We start from the raw sequence: 17309 nt of genomic DNA on the forward strand, positions 1-17309 counted from the left end.
ATTGACAATGTGTTGTTAGTTTGGAGGGACATTGTCAATTGTGTGGTAGTTTAAGGGGGTATGTGAACTTTACACTAATATATATATATATATATATATATATATATTAATTTATCTTTCTCTATATGGTACTCTCTATTTTCAAAGCTCTTTAGAAGCTCTTCATTTCAAAATACTCCTAAACCATAAACATTGATATATCTATAATTAAACTAATTTTGGAAACTCTTTTAACAACGTTGTACCAGTCAGCTCCTAGCGTCATCTAATACATGCACCAATCTTGAAATCGGACAGTTCTACAAATCATAGACTTGGATTAACACACTTGGATCAAAAATGAGAGAGTAATTCTAGGAGGCCTACTTGTGTCCTATTAAGAATGATGGGCTATTAAAATTATCATTGAGCTTGTGGTTTATCATTATTGAATTTTGATTAAATAGTGATTTTAATAGCCATATTAGTCTTAGTATGACATAAATAAGCCTTTTAGAATTATTCGAAAGAGGAAGCTCATACATGGAGGAAATAATAAAATAACACAAAAGATTTTTACGTGATTCGGTCTATATAGCTTACATCCACAGATAATGCCTAAAGAGATACATTATAATCTTATTGCTTGATTGATATTACAATACAAATGCTCCTATTTATAGGAGAATTGAAATAGATAAGTATGGTAATCAAATCTGATTGATTTGATTATCATCAAACTTGATTACAATCACTCTTATACAAGGTAAATAACATACAATATCAATTTAATATATTTCCTTTCAATGTAGACAACGGCAGCTGAGCCTTGCGAACTACGAAGCTTGTCAAAGAAAAGTGACACAGATGATGTACAACCAGAACATGTGCAGCCATGCTCAAGCAAAACTAATGAGGGTACGTAAATGCTCTCTTTATTTCTCTCATCACATGCAGTCAGTTATGAATACCTTTTTTTCCATGTTATATATGCTTTCCATTCCACCTTGCAAAAACTGCATTTTGAAATGGAGCAAAATGCACTGTGAAGCACCTTCTGTATGCCAAGAAATAACCAAAAATAATGAAACAAAACAACAATTACAAACAAGCATGAACACACACAAAGGAAGAAGAAAAAGAGAAAATTTCACTTTGCTGCAGATACGTAAAGTTGGAAGATTCCCTATAAGATAAATATATTACTTCTTCCAACATCTTAATTAGCATCCAAGTGGTATGATTTTATCACCACATGTTGTAATTCATAATTTTCGCTTGAAAAATAAAATTTTACAGTGGAAAAAAGATTAAAACGAGATCTCCTCAGAGCTGCCTACAGAGGTGATTGGCCGTCTGCTAAGGCTATTCTTGACAAGAACCGGGAATTCATTCGATGTCCCATAACAAAAGAGGAAGATACGGTACTTCACAATGCGGTGGCCGCAAAGCAGACAACTTTTGTAACAGAACTGCTGAAACTGGAACAGATGACTGAGCGTGACTTGGAAATTAAAAGCATATATAAATTCACGGCCCTTCACGTGGCTGCTGAAACAGGAGACGTGAAAATGGCAAAGGAGATCGTGGAAAAGAACGACAAACTGCCATTGATGAATGATCTGCGAAATGTGAAACCACTTCTCATTGCAGCTGATCTTGGACATAGAGACATGGTCTCTTATCTATTGTACGTGACTCGTTTTGAACGGTTGACTACTGATGAACGCTTTACTCTCCTTCTTGCTACTATTTCCACTGATTTGTATGGTATGTCCTATGTTTTACTAATTGTGAGTTTGAAGCATTATTTAATTTAGCATGCCATTATCTTTATTTGATTGGGCAGAAAACGTATGTTATAGCTGTTTCACAAGTTGTCGCATAACTTTCAGAATACTTTTTAGGCATTTAGACAATATGGATAGAGTTACCAATTCTCTTCCAATATCAGCGACCATATTTTCAGGATTTTTGAACCAATCTTTTTATAGTGATCAAATTAATGCGCGGTTTTATGGGCAGATATAGCATTGGAAATTGCGAAGAAAATGGATCCAAAGTCAGCAACTGCCGGGAATCGTAGAAATGGCATTAAAGGTTGGTGGACAGCTTTGGAATTGTTGGCCAGAAAACAACGTTTGACAAATGGAAACGGAAGTCAGCTATCATTCTGGAAAAGATGCTCGAACTCCTGTCGGTTTGCCTACAACCCAAACTCTTTAATTGCAGAGATGTTTACGACGTTTCCCAAGTTTTTTTTTTATTATTATTATTTTATTTTTCTTTATTACAATAATAAACAACTTGATGACAATTTTACTCAAATTACCCCTTGGCATGGGAAAATACTCTTCTTTGACTCATCAAATCTTTAGATAATATCTACTTCCTAAACTATGGAAAATTTTGATATCTACATATAGTTGGAATAAACTCTTGTTTTTAAATCATTGATATTTGCTTTGTGCAATTTCAATATATTTTTTTTCAATTCTCCAAAATAAAAATGATTGGAGATGCTTTGTGCAACAATAATGCAAAAGGCAAACCCATGATTGCCAAATGAAAATGGCATGCGATGGTTGGTGGGAAGAAGTCAACTTTAACTAGTCGTTTGATTCGTGAAATTTAATATATATATATACATATTTTATATATGCATTTTCAGAAATGCTGACTCCTTTGAGTGTGTGATTTATTTCTATTTTACTTAACTCAAAATTGCAAATATCAATGAGAAAAAAGAGTTGAGATTATGTTTGAGTTGTTTGAAGAATATAAAATATAATAATAATAAAACAAATTAAAAATTAAAAAATATATATTTTAAAAAAAAATGAGGTGGTTTTGAACCTCCCCAGGGGGTGGCCGATCCACTCCGGAAACCCAGACGGGGTGGCTGCCCCACCACCAGCTGGTTTCGGTGGTGGATTGGCTTCCCTGAGACTCTTAGGGGTGGTCCGGCCACCACCCATAAATAAATATTTTTTACCTTTTATTTTTTTATTTTCTTATTTTCTTGATTTTAAAATTTTTTTATTAGTTGGGTGGAAAAATATTGATTAAAGTTGAAAAATTTTGAGTTAAATTGAGTGTTTAGTGGTGTCAAATGAACCTAAAAAAAAGAGAGCAAAAATTGAGCTAAGTTGGGAAGGATTTCCTTTAATTTGTGATCTCTCGTTTGTCTGTTCATTGTGTTTTAATTTATGTAGTTTTTTGAGATGTACTTGAAGATAGATTTATTCACTTTATTGACATTGTACTGAAAAACACATTAATTTACATAATGACACAGCATCCTCACATGATATAATGCATCGAATATTTTTGACGGTGTGCTATAATAAAATTAAAAATGTATATATGTGCATATTGCGATGTTATATCGTTTCCCAAGATACGAGAATGTTTATGGTACCACAATAAGAAAAACATTGAGACCAATTATGGGATGAAATTAAAGTCACTTCCCAAGATAATAATATTGTCTTTTAAAGTCACTTCTCGAGAGAAATATTAGTGGTAATAACTCTTTTACTAATCGAAGTTTACTAAACTAATGTGTAATCCATTCATTGGTACTCGTTATATTTCTCTTAATTAATGGTTTTATTTTTATCCAATAAATGAGCGACACATCACTTAAATAAGCTTATGCTAGTAGAAGAGTTAATACATGTAGCATTTTTCTTTGAACAATATATATTACTACAAGTAGCCACATTTAATACCTTTTTTTTTGGGTAATTTAGAAATTGAGATGACAGTTTTTTGATTGATGAAATAATTAAATAAGAAACTTGACTTATCAATTTGACTTAATTATTTATCTAATTATGAATTATTATGTTAATTTGTAAATTACTTTATACTAGTATCCCAACATTTTTCTTTATATTATATAAAACTTTCAATATCATTCATTATGGATATTTTAAAAGTAAATCATATGGATTTAATTTATTTTTTTATTACCAAACCATCTCTGAATAGATCGTTTCTCAACCACAGGGTTCAAAGGGATCTATACCAAAGCTTCGACGCAGATTACATCAGCCAATCAATTAGTTGAAAAACTTTTGCAAAACGTTGATTGCGAGTTGTCATCAAACTTGGCTCTGAGTACTTCACTTTTTGAAGCTGCAAAAGTAGGAAATGTTGATTGCGAGTTGTCATCAAACTTGGCTCTGACTTCACTTTTTGAAGCTGCAAAAGCAGGAAATGTTGAATTTATAATTTTACTTACACGCACTTATCCTGACCTTATATGGCAAGTAGACGAAAAAAAACAGAGTTTATTTCACATTGCTATTTTATATCGGCAAAAAAGCGTGTTCAGTCTAATATACGAGATAGGTAATAATAACATGAATAGCCTTGCATCCAATACCAATAAAAAAAGCAAGGAGAATATGTTGCACTTAGCTGCACGATTACCTCCTCAAGATAGACTAAATATCGTATCAGGACCAGCCCTTCAAATGCAACAGGAGTTGTTGTGGTTTAAGGTGAGTGTTAATAATATTATTTTTGTATTTGATCCATAGTAATGGTTGAACTGTCACGTTTCAATTTATATCTTGGTCAACTGTAGGAGATTAAAAATATTGTGCCGCAGTCATACGTGAACAAGAAGAATTCAAAGGGGAAAACACCCGAGGAGATATTTACAAAGACACATGAAGGTTTACAGACAAATGGTGAAAAATGGATGAAGGACACAGCAAACTATTGCATGCTCGTTGCAACATTGATTGCTACTGTAGTTTTTGCTGCAGCTTTAACTGTACCAGGTGGCAACAATGAGACAGGCACTCCTATTTTTTTGAGAAGTAACTAGTTTATGGTATTCTTCATATCAGATGCAATTGCTTTGTTCTCCTCTTCAGCTTCAATAGTAGTTTTTTTGTCAATTCTCATATCACGTTACACAGAGAAGGATTTCATGAAATCATTACCTGAAAAGTTGGTGTTTGGGCTTGCCACACTCTTGATCTCTATGGCCGGCATGATGGTAGCCTTCAGCGCAATTTGCTTCTTGGTATATGATAATGCATGGACTCCCGTTGTTGCAATCACGTCGGCAAGTATCCCAGTTATTTTATTTTTTCGGCTACATTGTAGACTCTGGGTTGAAACACTCCACTCAACATACAACTCTGCAGCGTTTCTTTCTCAGAAACACGACTCTACATTTCGTTTTCGGCCATATGAAAGTAGACTCTGGAAAAAATGAATTGCAAGTCAAACGAAAAGAAAGAAAAATTGTTCGTCTTCACTATTTGCTTCAAGACTTACTGTGGTTTCTATATATTGTGCTGATTGTACTCAAGCTGCCTTTTAGTATAAACTTTGATTTATCAAGTGATCCACTCGTGCATGGCTTTGACTTCTAATTAGATTATTTTTGAAATAATTATTTCTTTGTCATTTCTCATTACAGTCAATAATGTAAGCACTTCAAAACATACGGAGGATTCCTCGTCCTTATACCTAAACTAATCGGGAATATCATTTCCTGGGAGAAAAATGCCCAAAGTACAATTAACATAACAAATTGATTCTTTTGAGAGAACATACAACTAATAATAGGGAAAAGTATACATACCTCCTCAAACTATCACCTTATTATCAATGTCCCCCCCCCCCCCCTAAACTACCAATTGTATTAATATTCCCCTTAAACTACCAACAAAATGTCATTGTCCATCTAAGGATAAAAATACCCTTTCATTAAATTAAAAAACTCTTCAAATTATTATTTATTTTTTTTAAAAAACTAAAAACTAAAAAATTTATTTATTTATTTATTTATTTTTTTAAAAAGGAACCAATTTATAAGGATATGTTGTAAATATTATTTTTTTTAATAGAAAAACCAATTTATAAGGATTTAAAAAAAAAATTAATTTTTTTAGAATAATATAGTAAAAACTAAAAAGGAGGGACATTGACATTTAAGTTTAGGGGGAGATTGACACAATTGGTAATTTGGGAAGAACACTGATAATGGAGTATTAGGTTGAGAAGGGTATGTCATGTATTTTTCCTTAATAATGCATTTAATGCATTAGTTATCTTTGTATTGTTATTTTATAGAACTTTCAATATATATCATTTCTTAATTGATATTGCTAATTATATATATTTAACATTTTTTTTTTTTTGAAAAAATCAATCTTCATTCAATAAAGAGAAAGAATGTCGAGCAGTGAGCTATATATACAAATGCTAACCGAAACCAAGTTTTCACTCCTACTTTTGTTTCATCTTCTCCATCTAGTGGTTTGTATGATTGAGGCATCAAAGTGCTTTCACACCTTGGCAATTCACCCTTTGTCTTTGCTATTTTGCAGGTTGTGGGTGACGTTTCGGGCAGTGGTCATACTGTGTATCAACAGTTTTGAACCCTAGTCTCTTTCTCAATATTAATCTAAATGAAGCTTACTATACCCGGCCTTTCTTCTTTTTTTGGCAACTGTTTCGAAGGGATTGCATTTAATTTAATGAAAAAGTTATTAAGTAGACTATTCTACTATTGTTATACAACTATGATGATATGGCAGTGAAAATCAGCATTTAAAACAATAGGACTTATAGGAAGAAAAAATTAATGACTTATTTTTATTGTCACGTACATCACCATAGTTGTATGGTAGTATAGTATAATAGTCTACTTAATAAGAGAAAAGTAGTGCATGGATAACCCTCCCCAAGACGGTGCTACCTATATTAACCTAAAAATAAACAAGCTCAAACCTAGCTAATGCACCATGGTAATTAGCTAGATCTCAATCCACGAAACAAATTTGAGATCCGCCACCAAAAATTAACAGAAATTAGTCTAAAACCGTCCATATTTATAAAGATTATTTTGTTTCCTTAAAACCAAATTACTTGACCAACAAAAGAGTTACCGCTATGACCAAAACTAATCTTGAAATATTCGATATTTTTTCATACCCAAAAATATCTTTTACCATTCAAATAGTTTAGAATAACTGGGTAGAAGAGTAGTTGACATCTTACAGAAGAAAGGATTTCCAGTCCGAGTATTGGTATTTCTGCTTTTACCTCCCTAATGTATTTGTAATGCGCGCATGCTTACCTGAAAGAGCTGCAAGCCAGTGTAGTGTTATTCAAGAAATTTTTTTTCCATATTCTCTTAAAACTTTTGGTGTACAATACTGCCTATTAACTTGTCGATGTATATCCCCACTCTCATATGAAAAATTCTCAGGTCAGAAATGAAGAGAAGGCAAGAAGGATGTTGGGCCCATATATTGACTTGGTGAGCTAGCTACCATTTACATTCATACTTTGATGAAATTGTTGCATAAAATTTCTATTTCCAACTGATTAATTTTATGCGTTCGTCAAAATTATTTTGTTGAAATGTGATATTTGGGTGAATTCCTGAATAGAGTAATATGATCGACAACTTTAGTTTTCTGGCTGCCATTCATTGATAATCATGTCAACTCATGATGGGTCTGGAGGATGTATGTTTTCTGTGCAAGTATGGTGGGAATGGACTTCCAAATTTTGGGTTTATTTCCACCTTCACTGTTAGTAAAATTATTCATGTCCATCTATATTATGTACTTTTTAAAAAACTAAAAAATATATATATAAAATTTTAAAAACAAAAAATTAGTTTTTTGTTTAATTTTTTAATTTTTTTTTTTTAAAAAAAAAAGAAAAAGAAAGAAAGATCACCTTGAAGATTTGACGAACAAGCCTCTGGAAGGGAAGCTTCGTGATCAGGAATTCGGTACTCTTCTGATACTTACAGAGTTCACTACATAACATTGAAACCAATCTCATACCCATAACGCAAATTCACTAAATAAGGCACATTTAAGAGCCAAGAAGTGGAAATATTTTTACCTTGTGAATATGATTAAATGAGAATATAAAATAATATTTTATGTTTTCATTATCAGAGTATTAAAATATAAAATAATATTTGTGATTTTTCATACTTTTCAAATGCCGAGAAATTTTTTCAGCAAAAAAACATTTTAGGTTGAAATAAAGGGAGCCTTAATATATTCAACTTCCAATTTTTTCAGTGTCCTTCCTCCGGCTAAGATTTTGGATTAAATCAGATGGCCAAATAATAAAATAATCCTTATACCTCTATAACTTCATAAAATTACAAATTACCCTAAATTATAATTATTATTTTTTTTAAAAAAAAAAACTTCAACATAAATGTTCTAAAAAACCGTGGTATTAAGAAAGGGATTTATTTTTATTTTTTATTTATTTTTTGTTCTTTTTCTTGTAGATAATTGGAACATTAACGGAATGCAATGATTTGTATTTGACTTGAAATAGAGAACAATAAATTCTAACACAAATAGTGAATCGACACGATAATTATCGATCAGTCTCTTCTATGTTAAATCAAGTGTGGAGAGGGCCAAAAATAGTAACTCAATAAAATAAAATAAAATAAATATTAAAAGATCACTAATACACAAGGACGATAAGTGTATGACACTTAATAGGAAAAAAAATTCTCAATTACTAGTTCACACTCTTTATTTCTTTGTCTGACACTCTTGCTTATATATATATATATATATATATATATATATATGTTAGAATATTATTTAAATGATTGAGTTTATTATTTTTTTTTTCAGCTAGATTTTTAGAATAAATGGTGTTTCAAAATGGTATTTTTGTTAAAAAAAAAAAACATGGTATTTATTAAACTAATAATTAAATCATTAAATTTACATCTTCTTATTGATTTAAACTTTTGGAATAAGTAGTAATTTAACATGGAATAAGAGCCAACGGTCCTAAGAATTCAAACTTTAACTCCATCACTTACCCCCATTTCAATCAAATATGCTTTTGGGATAAGTATTAGAGCAAAGGTCATGGGTTTGAACATTTTCAATTAAAAACTTCAATTGTTGTTAACATAAAATAACTTAATTTATAGAGAGGTGAATGATTGAGACAATATTTAAACTCAAGACTTTAGCTTAATACCTTGTTAAGTCACCACTTGTCTTAAAATCTTAACCTGATAGAAAATTGTTCATTTAATTATTTAGTTTATATTCTAGCACTCCCAATGAAATTTGTACAAATAAGAAGCATTCATTTACTTCAAATCCATAAATTTGTCTTAGAAAATTCATCATTTTAGAAAGAAAAAAAAAAATTGAGAAATTTCAATGCTTCGAATGCAACAAAATGTCAAACAATTACTTCTGATCCATAAATTTGTACACAACAATTTATGTACTTTAATACTCATTCCTCATCTATTCACATAATTCAATACGATGATAAGTTTAATTAGGTCATGGTGTAAATTGAAAATACTTCTTAAAACACTAAAAAATAATATAACCTTCCAACACAAAATAAATATTTGATTTTACGTGAGTTAATGAACTTGCATCTAGGAGAGGTTAAAGATCGATCGAAGGCATAGGGATACAAAAACATTCTCCAAGAACACAAAACAATGGCCTGTCCGGTGTTTGAAAATTGTGCATAGCGTTTCCATTTTTGTATAGGCCTTGAAAAAACTGTGATTTAAGTTGCCGCAGAATTTCCATTTTTTTGTTTTTTTACTCCCACATTTTGGGACTTGGGAGCCGGAAAAAAAAAATGGACATAATTGCTTGATGATTTCTTTTGGGTCATTTTTCCACTCTTTCTAATTTTTAATAGTATCATTAGATTTGTCGGCTTAAGTGCCAATTAATCTAATCATAATATTAAAAATTTAAAAGATAGAAAAAAGACGAGAAAATGGTAACTGGCGTTCGAAAATCAAGAAGTGTATAAGTAGACTCCTAAAGCAAGAAACATTATCGTCATGTAAAAAAAAAAAAATGAAGCACTATCGTAAAAGCAAAAAGCAAAACGCGAACCTTAAAAAAGCAAACGGCAAGGATCGTCATTCAAAGCAAGAGCAAGACAAAAGTGCCAGGTCACAAAAGAAGAAAATCGATCGAAGGCAAAGATTATTCACTTAAACAAAAAGGAAAAGTGAAAATTATTTATTTATAAAAAAAAAATTAACAATGACACATACGATATGCTTAGTTTTAGTGGAACTAAGGGCTCCCTTGGTCAAGATATGTTAAATTCCACATTAATTAGTGTATACTAACTACTTTGAAACCTATAAACAAGTTTATGAAACCTTAATTATGATTAGGTGCTTGCTTTCTATCATGTATATATATATATATATATATATATATATATATATTTTACTCGGCCTATTGAAACTTTGATAACCTTGTCACATATTTTGATAAGTCATGTTTGGGTGAGCATCATCTTCGTCAAATCTCTTCATTATGGCCATTTGATATCATACTACTTTTTGAAAAAATCAATCATTAAATTTATAGGAATTGAAGCACATAGGCAAATCTTATGAGGGAGGTGATTACTTAAATAGTTTTTATTTTCTTATACTAATTGTTGTTTTGGGCCTGCTTAACATTGTGGTAAGGAGCTTAAAAATTAAGCTTAAAAATAAAGTTTTCTCTGAAAAGTGCGTTTTAACTTTAAAAGCTCTACTGCTAAATAAAATCATAAACATGCTCTTAGTGTTATGCATCGAGTGCGTTTTACCTTTCTCACAACGTTTTACACAAGCGAGGGCCCCTCAGTTCGTGAAAGTGATTATTATTAGTGGTTGGTGCACACCATAATTTTTGTGTGGGTGGGAGATAGTGGAGTTGCTTCATTTATTTATTTATTTTTGTGGATGGGAGATAGTAGAGTTGCTTTATTTATTTTTGTGTGCGTTGGGGTGGGGGGGGGGAAGATAGTGGATTTGTTTGGTTTTCAACTTTCTTTTGTCATCGCTGTGTGGTACATGCATGAAGTCATTGAACAAAGTATATGGCAGAGAGATAAGGGCAAGTTATATAAAGTACATAAGACATGTTATGTGGAAACAGCCTGAAGAGTTTCTATACTATTGAGGAGGCTTACACAAAGGATGCATCAAAGTTTCATTCTTATCGCTATATTTGAAAAAATTATCTGTTCTTCCTAGTTTATTCCGAAGAGCTATTTCTATGTTGTTTTCTTTTTCGAATTCTCGTACAAGACAATGAGGTCCCTTATACTTATGCGAGGACAAAACTTGATCCTAAATCTTTGATAAAATTCTATGCAATTGAGAAGGAATCAACGAAAGAATATTAATTTGAATTCTGAATTCCGAAAATTATCGAGAAAAATCAAGAATTTCCATTATTTCTTAGATCTATGTACGTCGTACCGGATTCAATTAAGTGGATTTTTTTTTTTTTTTTCTTTTCTTCAAGGAGGTTTTATAAAAGAGAAATGTCAGATATATGATATATATATTTCACAACTGTCTCACATTGTTGACGAGGCTGTCCCAACAAACCCTTTACAAAATTCTAAAAATCCAAATTTCTTCCAAAAGTGATTAGATCAAACATACACCTACATACACCTTCCATCAAAGAATACTTAGGCTCCGCTTTTTTTTAGCGTAAAATTGTTTGTCAGAAAATGTTTTCAAATAAATCATTTTCAGGATATTTTTTCTACCGAATATATTTTTCGGTGTTAGGCGTGTAAGGAAAATCTCAAGTATTTTTTTATATTTCACTCAATCATATTAACTTATAAGAATCAATATTTATTCACAACATAAAAATTTTAATATAATTTGTTTTTTCAAAAAAAAAAACAGAAAACACTTTTTGGCATTGGCGCACCAGGACAACCCCACCATTCATTTACACACATAACACTACAAAAATGGGGATATTTTTTGACAAGGGGGTTTTTGACGCGTCATTTTTTACGTTCAGCAACAGTCAAAAGGATAGGTGTCAAAAAACCCATATTTTTGACGTGTCGGTAGCAACACATCAAAAAATTTTTTTTGACGTGTTTAAGTGACACGTCAAAACATTTTTGACGTGGCAATTTAGTACACCTCAAAAAAAATTTTGACGTGTTAAAAATTGCCACGTCAAAACATTTTTGACACGTCAAAAATGTGTACGAGTGGTTTTTGACGTGTCATACAGTTTGACACGTCAATTTATTTATTTTTTATTTTTTTAATAATTTGAATATTCCTGATATTCCAATATTCCTGATATTCTTGATTTCAATTACAATTACAATAATTTCAATATTCAAATATTTCTACATAATCCACAATCCAATCTATACATAATACAATCCACATCCATAATACAATTCACATCCATAACACAATCCACAATTCACATACATAATCCACAATCCACCTTCATAATCCACAATCCACCTTCACAATCCAATCCATACATAATACAATCCAATCCAATCCATACATAATACAATCCAATCCACATACATAATACAATCCACATACATAATACAATCCACATCCATAACACAATCCACAATTCACATACATAATACAATCCACATCCATACATAATACAATCCACATCTATAACACAATCCACATTCATAATCCACAATCCACATCCATAACACAACCCACCTTCATAATCCACAATCTACCTTCATAATCCACAATCCCCCTACATAATCCAAAATCCATACACATCCATAATACAATCCAATCCACATCCACCTACATAATCCAAAATACACCTACAATCTATAATCTACATCCATAATACATAATACACATCCATAATACAATTTAATCCACATCCATAATACAATCTAATCTACATCCATAATACAATCCAATCCATAATCCAATCCAATCTACATCCATAATACAATCCAATCCACATCCATAATACAATCCAATACATAATCAAATCCACATACATAATCCAATCCAATCCATAATCCACGTTCATCAGCAATTACAAGAATATATATATATCCAACACAACTTCATTAAACAAAATTCAATATCCAATATATATATCCAACACAACTTCATTAAACAAAATTCAATATCCAATATATATATCCAACACAACACAACTTCATTAATAAATTAATATCAAATATTCAACACAACAGAACTTCATTAATAATATATATCCAATATCTAACAAACATATATCCAACACATACTTCATTAAACAAAATTCCAACATACATACTACATTTCAACACAACACATAACAAAACATATATATACATCAAAAAAACGTTCTAACACAAGGCAAAACTGACGCCGGGCAGAACTAGGATTGTTCTGACAGCGTATAAAAGCAGCAGAAACTAAGATTTGAAGATAGAAGTGGGAATTCAGGAAGAGAGAAAATAACAAGTAGGGAAGAGAAAATCCCTAAGTGCCCCAAATAAGCAAACAGAGAAATAACTCTGAAAGACTTAAATTTAATTGATAGTATAAACTGGATTGATAAACAACAAAGACTAGATGCCTTTATATAGGCTAGGCACCTCCTAAACCAACAAGGAAAAGAAAAAGCAAACTTAATTGGAAAAGGAAAACAAATCCTAATAGGAAAAGGAAAAGCAAATCCTAATAGGAAAGGAAAAACCCAATCCTTATTGAAAAAGGAAAACTAAAACATAAATAATAAATCTACTTTATTATTATTATTCTCCTACATCAGTCTCCCCGGGTTAGAAAGAACTCGCCCTCGAGTTCAAGTTGTCTTTGTCTGCATCAACAAAACATGGAGTCAAATGCTTCACATTGAACACATCAGAGGTCTTTAAATGACTTGGAAGACGTAGTCGGTATGCATTGTCATTTATCTTTTGCAAAATCTCACAAGGCCCAATCTTCCTCTCTCGTAGCTTGTTATACTCACCATCAGGGAAACGATCACGTGTGAGTACAGCCCAAACTAAATCACCAACCTCAAAAGTTACCTTGCGTCTATGGCTGTCGGATTGTGCTTTGTACTTAACATTGCTATCTTCTATCGCTTTCTTGACCTGGTCATGAACTCCTCGAAGATAATCTATCATTTCATCAGCCTTAATACTCAATCGACCAATACGGGGAATAGGTGCTAGGTCAAGCACTCCCGATGGGTTTTGCCCATACACAATCTCAGAAGGGCTCAACTGAGTCGTTCTATTCTTGGACCGGTTGTAAGCAAACTCTGCTTGTGACAAAGCCAGGTCCCACTGCTTTGGCTTATTTCCAGCTAAACTCCTTAAAAGATTCCCCAAGCTTCGATTTACCACCTCAGTTTGACCATCTGTTTGGGGGTGGTAGGCACTACTAAAATTAAGCTTGGTCCCCATCTTTTCCCACAGGCTCTTCCAAAAATGGCTCATGAATTTTGTATCTCGGTCCAATGTAATAGATCTTGGAACCCCATGCAAGCGAACAATCTCCCGAAAATACAAGTGAGCAATTCGGGCGGCATCCATCGTCTTCCAGCAAGCAACAAAATGGGCCATCTTGGAAAAACGATCAACCACCACAAGAATAGAATCCATGCTCCTTTGAGTGCGAGGTAACCCCAAAACAAAATCCATGCTGACGTCAAGCCATGGGCCGTCAGGCACAGGTAATGGGGTGTATAGACCTGCATTTGTGAGGGTCCCCTTAGACCTTTGACAAATAAAACACCGTTCCACGTAACGGGTCCAATCACTAGTTAACTTGGGCCCGGACAACTTTTCACTGAAAAATGCAATCGGACGTCCCTCTTGGCTTAGGACACCTCCAATGCCAACGCCAGATGCATCACAATTAACTTCGAAAATCTTCTCGAAGTCTGGAAGAGCTAGAACAGGTGCTTGCATCATTTTCTTCTTCACCAATTGAAAGCTTGCATTGGCTTCTTCAGTCCATTGGAAAGTCCGACCCTTTAAGCACTCCGTGATTGGTGCAATCAATGTACTGAAATTTCGGATGAATCGTCGATAGAATGATGCCAATCCGTGAAAACTTCGAACATCATGTAGACTCTTGGGTGTTGGCCATTCTAGAATTGCTGTCACCTTAGACTGATCTGCATGAACACCATCAATAGACACAACATATCCAAGGAAAGTGACAGTAGTAGTAAGAAAGAAACACTTTTTCCGATTGATATATAGACACTCTTTTCGTAGCGTGTTAAGAACCTCCCTGAGGTGTTTTAGGTGTGTCTCTTGTGAGGAGCTATAGATGAGAATATCGTCAAAGTACACAACAACGAACTTCCCCATGTAAGGCCGCAACACTTGATGCATGAACCTCATGAATGTACTGGGAGCATTGGATAGCTCAAAAGGCATGACCATCCACTCGTACAACCCATGATGCGTTTTGAACGCTGTTTTCCACTCATCTTCAGGCCTGATTCTGATTTGGTGATACCCACTTTTAAGGTCAATTTTGGAGAAAACCTTAGAACCTGCTAACTGATCTAGCATGTCATCTTAGTGAGGAATCGGGAATCTATACTTCACTGTGATTCGATTGATGGCTCGGCTATCAACACACATACGCCACGACCCATCCTTCTTTGGAACTAAGAGAGCAGGAACTGCACATGGACTCATACTCTCTCGGATGTAACCTCTTTCTAGCAACTCTGTCACTTGGCGTTGCAATTCTTCAGATTCCTTCGGGCTAAGGCGATTAGCTGGACGATTGGGCAAGCTTGACCCCGGCATGAGGTCAATGTGGTGCTGTATATCTCTCATGGGTGGTAAACCAGGGGGTGGATTCTCTGGCATCAAATCAACAAACTCCGTAAGCACCTCTTGTAACTCTATGGAAACTTCATCATCTACGTTGTCACCTTCTTCACATGGCATCAAGGCGTATACAACTCCCTCTTCTTCTGCTTCCTCCAGGAATTGAGATATTGATAAGAGATTAGTGCCCCTTTCAATCACTGGTCCATGAATGACTCTTTCTCGTTGAGGTGCTAATACCACCTTCTTTCCCTTGATGCTCAAGGTATAGGTATTTCGTCGTCCATCATAAATAACACTTTGATCATACTGCCAAGGTCTGCCTAATAATAAATGACATGCATCCATAGACACTACATCGCACCATGTATTATCAAAATATTTTCTACCAATTGAAAAAGAGACCAAACACCTCTTATCTACTGTTACCTCACTCCCTTTTTTTAACCATGACAATTTGTATGGTTTTGGATGGCGATCAATCTTCAGCTGAAGCTTCTTAGTTGCTTCCTCTGACACCACATTCTCGCAACTACCATTGTCAATAATAAGCTTGCAAACCTGCTCTGCAATTGTGCATGTGGTATGAAAGATATTGGTTCTTAACCAGTCTTCTTCAGAATCATCTTTTGGAGTAAGCAAGCTTTTTCTGACAACAAGAGTTTCATTCCCATCTCCATACAAAATATCCCCGTCATTACCTTCATCAAAAATAGGATCTCCGATGTTGACTTGCTCTTCTACTATCTCATCCTCAATCAAGAGATTCTTACCCATTCTGCTAGAAGATTTTCGGCAATCTGTCGATCGATGACCGGGCTCCCCACATCTAAAACAACGAATGTTGGAATTGGAACTCTGACCTTACGTAGATTGAGGATTAGGATGAGGCTCTTGAGGACGAGTTCCTCGTGTATTTTGATCTCCTCTCGGTGTAGATCTGGTATTATTCTTGGCATGCTGCTTTTCTACAGTCAAGGCACGTTGGTAGGCTTCAGAAACCGTCCAAATGGAGTGGAGACTAAGGACGTCTTGTAGGGATTGCCGCAAACCGCCTAGGTACCGCGCCACCAACTGCTCCTCAGTCTCTGACAAGTCGTTCCGAGCAACCAACTGGTAGAACTCTTCAGTGTAATCATCAACAGATCTCGCACCTTGTCTCAGCATATGAAGTCGCTGAAATAATGTCTGTGTGTATCCGAAGGGTAAAAAGTTTCCCTTCATCTTCTTCTTCATCTTCTCCCAATCACAAATCTTTGGCTTGCCTTGTCTATCTCACGATCGCTTTAGCTGCTCCCACCAAGCAGATGCGCGACCTTTTAGTTTGATGGCGACAAGCTTCACCTTCATACGATCTGGAACCTCCTTATAATCAAAGATCCTCTCTACCTCATGCAGCCAATCAATGAAGCCTTCGGCTTGTAAAGTGCCTGAAAATTCTGGAAGCTCAACTTTGAAGCCTAAGTCTCCATGCCGCCAATCCCGAATACCCTGTTCCCGACCCAGAACAGGATTGTGATACGGGTTCTCAAAATTGGATTCTGAATCACGATCATCCATCTCGCGATCCCTCTCCAAGTTTTGCGCCACTAGACGCTGGGTTAACTCCGCAACCTGCCTCTCCAAATCTTCAATCCTCACGTCTCGTACATGGTGTTCATGGTAGGAGACTTCCTCATTCGGAACCTGCCCACGCC

The 17309-nt window shown here is 34.0% G+C and overlaps 1 pseudogene; it reads left to right on the forward strand.

Annotated features, from left to right (window-relative positions):
- The first annotated feature begins 2127 nt into the window (after positions 1–2127).
- LOC132169301 (ankyrin repeat-containing protein ITN1-like) lies at positions 2128–6389 on the forward strand (annotated as a pseudogene).
- Positions 6390–17309: the final 10920 nt, after the last annotated feature.

This window comes from Corylus avellana, chromosome ca2 (assembly GCF_901000735.1).
Source record: "Corylus avellana chromosome ca2, CavTom2PMs-1.0".
NCBI lineage: Eukaryota > Viridiplantae > Streptophyta > Magnoliopsida > Fagales > Betulaceae > Corylus > Corylus avellana.